The sequence below is a fragment of the Arachis hypogaea genome, chromosome 1 (genome assembly GCF_003086295.3).
Source record: "Arachis hypogaea cultivar Tifrunner chromosome 1, arahy.Tifrunner.gnm2.J5K5, whole genome shotgun sequence".
NCBI classification, from domain to species: Eukaryota; Viridiplantae; Streptophyta; class Magnoliopsida; order Fabales; family Fabaceae; genus Arachis; species Arachis hypogaea.
Window position 1 is genome coordinate 28,745,054 of NC_092036.1, and position 11,355 is coordinate 28,756,408.

Genomic DNA, 11,355 nt, shown 5'->3' on the forward strand with positions numbered 1-11,355 from the left:
CATGGTTTGGGTTGGACCTTCTTCTTTTTCTTCTTCACTGATGACCGAAATTCACTACCCCTTTCAAAAATTAGTGAATTAGTTCTTTTGGCAAGCACACCAAAATTATCGCCAAGTAATAACCCACAGTGGAGTGGGATCGTATCCACAGAGATTGGCAAATCCAAGCAGTTTTAATTGATTGATGAATTAGTTAAACAGATCAATAAGATTGTGAAGTGCAGAAGTGTAAATGATGACTTAAATGTAAATGACTAGAATATAAAGCAAAGTGATAAAGTGCAGAAATGAAAATTGCAGAATGTAAAGTGCTGAATCATAAATGACTTGAATGTAAATAAGAGTGGGGAATTATTGAATGTAAAATTAAACTGTAAAAAAATGGATAGATAAGAATGGGGAAATTTATTGAGATTGGGAGATGTTGTCTCTTTGGATCAAATCTAGCTTATATCCTCTTCAATCATGCAACTCATTGACCTCTTGGCAATCATGATTGATTGAGCCCCAATCCCTTGGTGACTCAATCTCCAAATCTTGATCAATAGCCAATTCCTTGGTCTAATTGCTCATGAAGAGAAATATGCTTGGTCCTTGATTATACCACACACCCTCATAGGTCCAGGTAGAGGGGGGATTATATGTCACGTATCCCATCACCAAAACCCAGATTCTACTCAAGTGTGAGAAGGGATTTCAAGCATGGTTTCATGTTTCCTTTCCCAAGGTTCCCATGAAACCCAATTGCATTCAATCTCTTTTCCAAGATAATTGAACACTAAGCATTAAGAATGAAATTCCTTCTAGCAAATCAAGAGAAGATGAAGAGAAGAAGAATTTTACTATTATGAATCCATCAAGTACAACAGAGCTCCCTCTCTCAATGAGAGGGAAGTTAGCTACTCATAGCTTGAAAAGTACTCAAAAGTGGAGTGTAAAAGTGGATCTATAACTAACTGCTTAACCCCTCTTCAGTACTCCTTGGGGGTATTTATACTACTCCTAGTGAAAAAATAAAAGAATTACAAAAGTGAAAAAGAGAAAATTACATTTTGGAGAGAAAGAAAACACTCAACAAGCGTGACTTCTTAGCTGGCGTGTGGCTGGCGCTCTACCGGCGTGTCACGTGCCCTTCAAACTAGCTTGGCATGCCGCACTCAATCCTTCAAGTGGCACGCTCGTCTCTCTATTAACCTTGGCGTGCCACGCCTTCGAACTCAAGTGGCACGCCATAGTTGAAGTCTTGTGTTGGCGTGCCACGCCTTCGAGCTCACGTGGCACGCCCTTTGCTTTTTCCACTTTCCTTTGCCTCTGGAAACTTGAACTAGCGTGGCACGCCCAGGGTCTGGCGTGCCACGCCCTTGTTGTGTGCTTAGCTAAGCTCCTCTGGAAAGTTGCACTAGCGTGGCACGCCCAGGGTCTAGCGTGCCACGCCCCTTTGTGAGTGAATGGTACCTCTGTTTGGCGTGCCACACCATGAACTCAAGTGGCACACCCCAATGCTTCTTTGCCCTCTAAATGACACTGGCGTGCCATGCCTGGTTGCTCAAGTGGCACGCCTAAGTAAAGAATAATGAATGGCGTGCCACGCCTTCGATACCAAGTGGCACGCCCCATGTAGTTGGCCTCTTCCATCCTCTCTGGAAATTTATACCAGCGTGCCACGCCTAAAGGTTGGCATGCCACGCCCATGATCTTGTCTTGTTCCAGTAGTTAGCGTGCGACGCCTCGGCCTTCAAGTGGCACGCCATAGTGACATGCTCGGATTGGCGTGCCACGCCTTCAACACCAAGTGGCTTGCCCAGTCCTTACTCATGTTATCTTGTGCATTGGTCTGCCACGCCTGGTTGCTCAAGTGGCATGACTAAGTGAGGTTGAGAGGTTGGCATGCCACGCCTTCAACTTCAAGTGGCATGCAGATGAGCGGATAATTTATACGCTTTTTGGCATTATTTTTAGGTAGTTTTTAGTAAAATCTAGCTACTTTTAGGGATGTTTTCATTAGTTTTTATGCAAAATTCACATTTCCGGACTTTACTATGAGTTTGTGTGTTTTTTTGTGATTTCAGGTATTTTCCAGCTGAAATTGAGGGACCTGAGCAAAAATCTCATTCAGGCTGACAAAGGACTACTGATGTTGTTGGATTTTGACCTTCCTGCATACAAAATAGATTTTCTGGAGCTACAAAACTCCAAATGGTGCGCTCTCAATGTCGTAGGAAAGTAGACATCCAGAGCTATCCAGAAATATATAATGGTTTATGCCTTGTTTGAGTTTAGACGACGTAAACTGGCGTTCAACGCCAATTCCATGTTGCATTCTGGAGTAAAATGCTAGAAACACGTCACAAACCAGAGTTAAACGCCAAAAACACATTACAACTTGGTGTTTAACTCCAAGAGAAGCCTCTGCATGTGTAAAGCTCAAGCTCAGCCTAAGCACACACCAAAGTGGGCCCCGGAAGTGGATTTCTGCACTTAGAATTATTTCTATAAACCCTAGTAGCTAGTCTAGTATAAGTAAGACTTTTTACTATTGTATTTTCATCTAGGATTTTACATCTTTGATCACGTTTGGCGGCTGGCCATTCGGCCATGCCTGGACCACCATCACTTATGTATTTTCAACGGTGGAGTTTCTACACACCATAGATTAAGGTGTGGAGCTCTGCTGTACCTCGAGTTTTGAATGCAATTACTACTATCTTTTATTCAATTCAAGTTTATTCTTGTTCTAAGATATTAGTTGCAATTCAACCTGATGGATGTGATGATCTGTGACACTCATCATTATCCATCCTTATGAACGCGTGACTGACAACCACTTCCATTCTACCTTAGACTGAGCGCATATCTCTTGGGTTCCTTAACCAGAATCTTCGTGGTATAAGCTAGAACCCTTTGGTGGCCATTCTTGAGAATCCGGAAAGTCTAAACCTTGTCTGTGGTATTCCGAGTAGGATTCAGGGATTGAATGACTGTGATGAGCTTCAAACTCGCGATTGTTGGGCGTAGTAACAGACGCAAAAGAATCAATGGATTATATTCCGACATGATCGAGAACAGACAGATGATTATCCGTGCTGTGACAAGAGCATTTGGACTATTTTCACTGAGAGGATGGGAAGTAGCCATTGACAACGGTGATGCCCTATATACAGCTTGCCATGAAAAGGAGTATGAAGGATTGGATGAAAGTAGTAGGAAAGTAGAGATTCAGAAGGGACAAGCATCTACATACACTTATCTGAAAGTCTCATCAATGAATTACATAAGTATCTCTATCTTTATTTTATGCTTTATTTATTATTAATTTTGAAAATCATTAAAATCATTTGAATCAGCCTAACTGAGATTTGCAAGATGACCATAGCTTGCTTCATACCAACAATCTCCGTGGGATCGACCCTTACTCACGTAAGGTATTACTTGGACGACCCAGTGCACTTGCTGGTTAGTTGTGCAAAGTTGTGACAAAGTGTGATTCACGTTTGAGAGTGCTACCAAGTTTTTGGCGCCATTGTTGATGATCACAATTTCGTGCACCAAGTTTTTGGCGCCGTTGCCGGGGATTGTTCGAGTTTGGACAACTAACGGTTCATCTTGTTGCTCAGATTAGGTAATTTTCTTTTCAAAAAGTTTTCAAAAATCTTTCAAAAATATTTTCTCTTTTTTGTTTTTCTAAAGATTATTTTCGAAAAAAAATAAAAAAAATTATAAAATCATAAAAAACCAAAAAATATTTTGTGTTTCTTGTTTGAGTCTAATGTCAATTTTTAAGTTTGGTGTCAATTGCATGTTTTTAAAAAATTTATGCATTTTTTCGAAAATTCATGCATGTGTTCTTCATGATCTTCAAGTTGTTCTTGATAAGTCTTCTTGTTTGATCTTCATATTTTCTTGTTTTGTGTCTTTTGTTGTTTTTCATATGCATTTTTGCATTCATAGTGTCTAAGCATTGAAAATTTCTAAGTTTGGTGTCTTCCATGTTTTTCTTTTCTTGAAAATTTTTCAAAAATAAGTCTTGATATTCATCTTGATCTTCAAAGTATTCTTAGTGTTCATCTTAACATTCATAGTGTTCTTGCATGCATCATGTGTTTTGATTCATAATTTTCATGTTGTGAGTCATTTTTGTGTTTTTCTCTCTCATCATTAAAAATTCAAAAAATAAAAAAAAAATATCTTTCCCTTATTTCTCTCATAAAATTCGAAATTTTGGGTTGACTTAGTCAAAAAAATTTTAAAATTAGTTGTTTCTTGTTAGTCAAGTCAAGATTTCAATTTTAAAAATCCTATCTTTCTAAAATCTTTTTCAAAAATCAAATCTTTTTCATTTTTATTTTATGATTTTCGAAAATTTTAAAAAATTTAATTTCAAATTCTTTTTCTTATCTTTATTTCAAAATTTCGAAAACTTTACTAACAATTAATGTGATTGATTCAAAAATTTGAAGTTTGTTACTTTCTTGTTAAGAAAGGTTAAATCTTTAAATTCTAGAATCATATCTTTTAGTTTCTTGTTAGTTAAGTAATCAATTTTAATTTTTAAAATCAAATCTTTTTCAAAGTATCTTTTTCAATCATATCTTTTCAAAATATCTTCTTCAAATTATATCTTTTTCAAAATTAATTTTAAAATCTTTTCTAACTTCTTATCTTTTCAAAATTGATTTTCAAATCTTTTTCAACTAACTCATTGACTTTTTGTTTATTTCTTATCTTGTTCAAAACCACGTAACTACTTTTCTCTCTCTAATTTTTGAAAATTACCTCCCTCTTTTCTTTAAAATTCTTTTAATTAACTAATTGTTTCAAATTTTAACTTTAATTTTATCTTTTCTCTTAATTTTCGAAAATCACTAACCCTTTTTCAAAATTTATTTTCGAATTTTTCCCTCTCTCATCCCTTTCTATTTATTTATTCATTTACTAACATTTCTCTTCATCTTAAAATTCAAACCCCCTCTTCCTCTCTGAGTTTGAATTCTCCTCTCTTCCTTCTTCTATTCTTTTCTTCTTCTACTAACAAAAAGGAATCTCTCTACTGTGGTAAAGAGGATCCCTATTATTATTTTCTGTTCCCTTCTTTTTCATATGAGCAGGAGCAAGGACAAGGACATTCTTATTGAAGCAGATCCTGAACCTGAAAGGACTCTGAAGAGGAAACTAAGAGAAGCTAAATTACAACAATCCAGAGACAACCTTATAGAAATTTTCGAAAAGGAAGAAGGGATGGCAGCCGAAAATAATAATGCAAAGAGGATGCTTGGTGATTATACTACACCTACTTCCAAATTTGATGGAAGAAGAATCTCAATCCCTGCCATTGGAGCAAACAATTTTGAGCTGAAGCCTCAACTAGTTGCTCTAATACAACAAAACTGCAAGTTTCATGGACTTCCATCAGAAGATCCCTATCAGTTTTTAACTGAGTTCTTGCAGATATGTGAGACTGTTAAGACTAATGGAGTAGATCCTGAAGTCTACAGGCTCATGCTTTTCCCTTTTGTTGTAAGAGACAGAGCTAGAACATGGTTGGACTCACAACCCAAAGATAGCCTAGACTCTTGGGATAAGCTGGTCACGGCCTTCTTGGCTAAGTTCTTTCCTCCTCAAAAGATGAGCAAGCTTAGAATGGATGTTCAGACCTTCAAACAAAAAGATGGTGAATCCCTCTATGAAGCTTGGGAAAGATACAAGCAGATGACCAAATGGTGTCCTTCTGACATGCTTTCAGAGTGCACCATTTTGGATATATTCTATTATGGTCTATCTGAGTTCTCTAAGATGTCACTGGACCATTCTGTAGGTGGATCTATTCACCTAAAGAAAACACCTGCAGAAGCTCAAGAACTTATTGACATGGTTGCAAATAACCAATTCATGTACACTTCTGAGAGGAATCATGTGAGTAATGGGATGCCTCAAAGGAAGGGAGTTCTTGAAATTGATGCTCTGAATGCCATATTAGCTCAGAACAAAATGTTGACTCTGCAAGTCAACATGATTTCTCAAAGTCTGAATGGATGGTAAAATGCATCCAACAGTACTAAAGAAGCATCTTCTGAAGAAGAAGCTTATGATCCTGAGAACCCTGCAATGGCAGAGGTGAATTACCTAGGTGAACCCTATGGGAACACTTATAATTCCTCATGGAGAAATCATCCAAATTTCTCATGGAAGGATCAACAAAAGCCTCAACAAGGCTTTAATAATGGTGAAAGAAACAGGCTTAGCAATAGCAAGTCTTTTCCATCATCTTCTTAGTAATAGACAGAGAATTCTGAGCAGAGCCCCTCTAGCTTAGCAAACATAGTCTCTGATCTGTCTAAGGCCACTTTAAGCTTCATGAGTGAAACAAGGTCCTCCATTAGAAATTTGGAGGCACAAGTGGGCTAGCTGAGTAAGAAAATCACTAAAACTCCTCCTAGTATTCTCCCAAGCAATACAGAAGAGAATCCAAAAAGAGAATGCAAGGCCATTGATATAATCAATATGGCCGAATGCACAAAGGAGGAGAAGGATGTGAATCCCAGTGAGGAAGACCTCTTGGGATGTCCTGTGAACAAAAAGGAGTTCCAAACTGAGGAACCTAAGGAATCTGATGTTCACCTAGAGACCATAGAGATTTCATTGAACTTCCTTTTTCCATTCATGAGCTCTGAGAACTATTCTTCCTCTGAAGAAGATGAAGATGTAACTGGAGAGCAAGTTGCTTAATATTTAGGAGCCATCATGAAGCTGAATGCTAAGTTGTTTGGTAATGAGACTTGGGAAGATGCACCTCCCTTGCTCATTAGTGAACTAGATACATGGGTTCAGCAAACTTTACCTCAAAAGAAACAAGATCCTGGTAAATTCTCAATACCCTGTACCATGGGCACCATGACCTTTAAGAAGGCTCTGTGTGACCTGGAGTCAGGTATAAATCTTATGTCACTCTTTGTAATGGAGAAATTGGGAATTTTTGAGGTATAAACTGCCACTTTCTCATTAGAGATGGCATACAAGTCAATAAGACAAGCTTATGGAATGGTAGAGGACGTGTTAATGAAGGTTAAAGGCCTTTACATCCCTGTTGATTTCATAATCTTAGACACTAGGAAGGAAGAGGATGAATGCATCGTCCTTGGAAGACCCTTCCTAGCCACAGCAGGAGCCGTGATTGATGTTAACAGAGGAGAATTAGTCATTCAATTGAATGGGGACTACCTTTTGTTTAAGGCCCAAGGGTATCCCTTTGTAAACATGAAAAAGAGGCACGAAAAGCTTCTCTCAATACAGAGTCAAACAAAGCCCCCACAATCAAACTCTAAGTTTGGTGTTGGGAGGCCACAACCAAACTCTAAGTTTGGTGTTGAACCCCCACATTCAAACTCTAAGTTTGTTGTTGGGAGGTTCCAACAATGCTCTGAACATTTGTGAAGCTCCATGAGAGCTCACTGTCAAGCTAATGACATTAAAGAAGCGCTTATTAGGAGGTAACACAATCTTTATTTATTTATATTTCTATTGTTCTCTTATGTTTTTATTAGGTTTATGATCATGTGGAGTCACAAAACAATTGCAAAAATTAAAAATAGAATCAAAAATAGCAGAAGAAAAAGCACACCCTAGAGGAAGAGCTGTCTGGCGTTTAAACGCCAGAAACGTGCATCTGTCTGGAGTTTAACGCCAGAAACAAGCACCAGGCTGGCGTTCAATGCCGAAACAAGCATCAAGCTGGCGTTGAACGCCAGAAACAAGCTACATTTGGGCGTTTAATGCCAGAAACAAGCATCAGTCTGGCGTTTAACGCTAGGATTGCATATAGAGGGCATTTTACATGCCTAAAAGGTGCAGGGATGGGAAATCCTTGACACCTCAAGATCTGTGGACCCCACAGGATCACCTCAGGATCTGTGGACCCCACAGGATCCCTACCTACTTTCAAATTCTAAATCTCTTTCCCACCCAAACCCACCCTAAATGACCAAACCCCACTCCCTCTCCATCCACTATATAAATCCCTCCATCCTTCTTCATTTTCACACAACACTACCCTCTCTTCTCCCCCTTGGCCGAATACACATCTCTCTCCCTCTCCTCCATATCTTCTTCTTCTTTATCATCTATTTTTTCTTTTCTTTGCTCGAGGACGAGCAACATTCTAAGTTTTGTGTGGTAAAAGCATAGATTTTTGTTTTTCCCTAACCATCTATGGCAACTAAGGCCAGAGAAACCTCTAGAAAGAGGAAAGGGAAGACAAAAGCTTCCACCTCCGAGTCATGGAAGATGGAGAGATTCATCTCAAAAGCCCATCAAGACAACTTCTATGAAGTTGTGGCCAAGAAGAAGGTGATCCCTGAGGTCCCTTTCATGCTCAAGATAAATGAGTATCCGGAGATCCGACATGAGATCCAAAGAAGAGGTTGGGAAGTTCTGACCAACCCCATTCAACAAGTCAGAATCTTAATGGTTCAAGAGTTCTATGCCAATGCATGGATCACTAGGAACCATGATCAAAGTATGAACCCGAATCCAAAGAATTATCTTACAATGGTTCGGGGAAAATACTTAGATTTTAGTCCGGAAAATGTAAGGTTGCCGTTCAACTTGCCTATGATGCAAGAGGATGCACGCCCCTACACTAGAAGAGTCAACTTTGATCAAAGGTTTAACCAAGTCCTTATGGACATATGTGTGGAAGGAGCTCAATGAAAAAGAGACTCAAAAGGCAAGCCAGTTCAATTAAGAAGACTGGACCTTAAGCCTGTGGCTAGAGGATAGTTGGAGTTCATCCAACACTCCATCATCCCCACTAGCAACCGATCTGAAGTTACTATGGATCGGGCCATCATGATCCATAGCATCATGATTGGAGAGGAAGTAAAAGTTCATGAAGTCGTCTCTCTAGAACTCTACAAAGTAGCCGAAAAGCCCTCCACATTGGCAAGGTTAGCTTTTTTTCATCTTATTTGCCATCTATGCTACTCAGCTGGAATTGTCATAGAAGGAGACATCCTCATTGAAGAGGACAAGCCCATCACTAAGAAGAGGATGGAGCAAACAAGAGAAGCCATCCATGGATCTCAAGAGACGCATAAGGAAGCTCATCATCAAGAGATCCCTGAGATGCTTCAAGTGATGCATTTTCCTCCAAACAACTATTGGGAACAACTCAACACTTCTCTAGAAGGATTGAGTCATGATATGAACCAATTAAGGGTGGAACATCAAGAGCACTCCATCATTCTCAATGAGATTAGAGAAGATCAAAGAGCTATGAGAGAGGAGCAACAAAGGCAAGGAAGAGACATAGAGGAGCTCAAGGACATCATTGGTCCTTCAAGAAGAAGACGCCACCACCACTAAGGTGGACGCATTCCTTAACTTCCTTGTTCTTATCTCTCTATTTTTTTATTTTTGAGCTTCATGTTTGCCTATGTTTGTGTTTTTACTACATGATCATTAGTATTTAGTAACTATGTCTTAAGGCTATGAATAATTCCATGAATCCTTCACCTCTCTTAAATGAAAAATGTTTCTTAACACAAAAGAACAAGAAGTACATGAGTTTTCAATTTATCCTTGAAATTAGTTTAATTATATTAATGTGGTGACAATACTTTTTGTTTTCTGAATGAATGCTTGAACAGTGCATATTTTTTATCTCGTTGTTTATGAATGTTAAAATTGTTGGCTCTTGAAAGAATGATGAAAAAGAGAAATGTTGTTGATGATCTGAAAAATCATAAAATTGATTCTTGAAGCAAGAAAAAGCAGTGAAGAACAAAAGCTTGCGAAAAAAAAGAAGTGGCGAAAAAATATATATATATATATGAAAGAAAAAGAAAAAGCAAGCAGAAAAAGCCAACAGCCCCTTAAAACCAAAAGGCAAGGGTAAAAAGGATCCAAGACTTTGAGCATCAATGGATAGGAGGGCCCAAGGAAATAAAATCCAGGCCTAAGCGGCTAAATCAAGCTGTCCCTAACCATGTGCTTGTGGCATGCAGGTCCAAGTGAAAAGCTTGAGACTGAGTGGTTAAAGTCGTGATCCAAAGCAAAAAGAGTGTGCTTAAGAGCTCTTGACACCTCTAACTGGGGACTTTAGCAAAGCTGGGTCACAATCTGAAAAGGTTCACCCATTCATGTGTCTGTGGCATTTATGTATCCGGTGGTAATACTGGAAAACAAAGTGCTTAGGACCATGGCCAAGACTCATAAAAGTAGCTGTGTTCAAGAATCAACATACTTAACTAGGAGAATTAATAACACTATCTGAACTCTGAGTTCCTATAGATGCCAATCATTCTAAACTTCAAAGGATAAAGTGAGATGCCAAAACTGTTCAGAAGCAAAAAGCTACAAGTCCCGCTCATCTAATTAGAACTAATATTCATTGATAAATTGAGACTTATAGTATATTCTCTTCTTTTTATCCAAATTGATTTTTAGTTGCTTGGGGACAAGCAATGATGTGTGGAAAACGATCCAACACAAAACTCACCGGCAAGTGTACCGGGTCGCATCAAGTAATAATAACTCACATGAGTGAGGTCGATCCCACAAGGATTGAAGGATTGAGCAATTTTAGTTTAGTGGTTGATTTAGTCAAGCGAATCAAGTTTTGGTTGAGTGGGTTGTATTTAACAGAATATAAATTGCTTGGAATGTAAAGGGAGAGGGGAAATTGCAATAAATTAAAGAACAGGAAAGTAAAATAGACTGAATCTTAAAGAACAAGAAATTAAATGACTGAAACTTAAAGTGCAAGTAATGTAAATTGCAGTAACTTAAATGGCAAGGAATGTAAATTGCTTGAATGTAAAAGGGATTTGAGGATTGGGATTACAGAATCTAAACGAAGAGAAAGTAAATTGCAACAATTACTAAAGCAGAAATTAAATTGGAAGCAATGAGGATTCAAACAGAGATTGAAATTAAAGTGCAGCAAGGTTCACAGAAGAACCGAAAGTAAAATGGGATCTCAGGTCCCAAGAGACTAGAAAGCAAAGTCTAGATCTCAATTTGCCTTCCCAGATCCAAGTTCACAAAGCAATTGACAAGGAATTGAAGAAGAAGCAGTAAAGAGAATGTGAATGGATTCAATTATGCAGAAAAGAAACTAAGGAGTTCTTGAGTGGAGATTGAGACAGAATTTCCTCAATTCTTAACACCCAAGAATCAAAACAAGGAAATTAAAAATGCCCAAGCAAGAACGAGGAAGAAGAGAGATCAATTCTCCTCCCCAATTCTCTGAAAGCTCGGTTCAGTCTCTCTAGGAAAGTTGCTAAAATTCAAAGCTCAAAAGAAAGTGCCTAATTCAAAAGCTAAGCAAAAGGTTCTGGAAGAAGGTCCTAATTACATCAA

The 11,355-nt window shown here is 38.3% G+C and overlaps 1 non-coding gene across 1 annotated transcript; it reads right to left on the reverse strand.

Moving 5' to 3' along the window:
- Positions 1 to 5,628: 5,628 nt before the first annotated feature.
- LOC112715408 (small nucleolar RNA R71) lies at positions 5,629 to 5,736 on the reverse strand. Its single transcript, XR_003159677.1, has one exon. It is a non-coding gene; the product is annotated as a small nucleolar RNA R71 (small nucleolar RNA).
- Between the last annotated feature and the right edge of the window lie 5,619 nt (positions 5,737 to 11,355).